Here is a 1,927-nt window from a genome sequence, read left to right on the forward strand (position 1 = left end):
ATGTTAAAATACAGGGACATAAGTATACACCCCCTATGTTAAAATACAGGGACATAAGTATACACCCCCTATGTTAAATTCCCATAGAAGTAGAGTATTATACTAAAGGCCATTTCATAGATCATGATACTATGCATCCTGATAAATTTCCCTTGGCATTTAAAGTGTGTAAAGCTCCTTAAATGTAAACACACACGCACACATATGCCCACACCCAGGCACACACAGACATACACTTGCACGCACGCGCACACATACTAATTTTCTTACTTTGTTGTTGTTTCGAAGCAGGGAAATGCGCCGTTCCAACGAGGTCCTCTGACAGCTGAAGGCCATGCAGAATCTAATTTAAATTCATCATGGAGGTGTCTTTAAAAAATAAACTAATAATCATGAATCCAAAAATCAACTCACGTAATCTTCCCCATGCTGCGCGCGACCTTTGAACCCAGCGCCTCGCCGTGTTTTTAGCTTTGTAGCTGTTAGCTCCGGCTTCACAGCAACGTGTTCGGCGTCTCTGCAGCGCTTCCGGAAGTTTGGTAATCCGCCCAAATCTTCAGCGACTGTCCGGAGACTCTGCTCGAGTAATTTCAGAGCGAGACATCCACGATTCGACGGCTGTTTCCTGTATTTAGTCACCTGTTGTACCAAAAACCGATGTACTCGCGTTAGCCGGTGCCACTGCGCCATGTTGACGTGACGCATTGACTGACAAGTGTGTCGACCAATCACATCAAGTTATTGAGTGTGTGTGTGTGTGTGTGTGTGTGTGTGTGTGTGTGTGTGTGTGTGTGTCTGTGTGTGTGTATGTGTGTGTGTGTGTGTGCGGATGTCTCTGTGTGTATGTGCCTCTGTGTTTATGTGTGTGTATGCGGATGTCTCTGTGTTTGTGTGTGTATGTGTGTGTGTGTGTGTGTGTGTAAATGTGTTTGTGTGTATATGTGTGTGTGTGTGTGTGTGTGTGTGTGTGTGTGTGTGTGTGTGTGTGTATATATGTGTGTGTGTGTGCGTGTGTGTGCGGATGTCTGTGTTTGTATGTGTGTGCAGATGTTAAGTATTGTGTGGGTTAAGTACAGTACTGGAGTAACTATACTTAGTAACATTCAGCATATCCGACTACCCTGACTCTTCAGTATTTAATAATAATCATATTATATAATAATCAGGTCAAAGGAAGAGGAAGTAGAGAAATCCCAATAAACCATGAGTTTATTACTGTATATGTTGTTTATTACTGTATATGTTGTTTATTACTGTATATGTTGTTTATTTTCTAAAACACTGTTGAGTTGGTCTGTAGAACAATTGTGATAAAGTACGAATCACAGCACAGTTCACTGGTTCTGTAAAAAAAAAGAAAATAATAATAATAATAATAATAATAACTATGTCCTCCTGCAGTACTGTCTCACGGACGTAATATGTTGACTACAATTAATTACATACATTAAATACATTTATAAATCTGCACATGGATTTCATTGCAGCGGCAGAACACTTTTGAATACTGTTAGATATAGAATAGAGTAAGAAATTACCTATTCTGTCTTTCTGAATTATGCTGTTATGGTTTTAGACTGGCGGGGGACTTCCTGTGACACGCATTCCCCCAAATCCTTATGTTTCCCCCCCAGCATGTTTCCTTGGATCAGGGAGGCTCCAAAATCATGGTTGTAGCTGTTGCCGAGGTCCTGAAACACGTCCTGCTGCGCCCTGCAGTACCTTGCTACGTCCTGCTATGTCCTGCTGCGCCCTGCAGTACCTTGCTATGTCCTGCCATGTCCTGCTGCGCCCTGCAGTGCCTTGCTACGTCCTGCTATGTCCTGCTGCGCCCTGCAGTGCCTTGCTATGTCCTGCTACGTCCTGCTGCGCCCTGCAGTGCCTTGCTATGTCCTGCTATGTCCTGCTGCACCCTGCAGTACCTTGC

The 1,927-nt window shown here is 43.4% G+C and overlaps 1 protein-coding gene across 1 annotated transcript in view; it reads left to right on the plus strand.

The window, feature by feature from the left end:
• Nucleotides 1-1,927, plus strand: part of LOC117948295 (methylenetetrahydrofolate reductase-like) — a 12,316-nt gene that overhangs the window by 601 nt on the left and 9,788 nt on the right. The window lies entirely within an intron of this gene.

This window comes from Etheostoma cragini, chromosome 7, assembly GCF_013103735.1.
Source record: "Etheostoma cragini isolate CJK2018 chromosome 7, CSU_Ecrag_1.0, whole genome shotgun sequence".
Lineage (NCBI taxonomy): Eukaryota > Metazoa > Chordata > Actinopteri > Perciformes > Percidae > Etheostoma > Etheostoma cragini.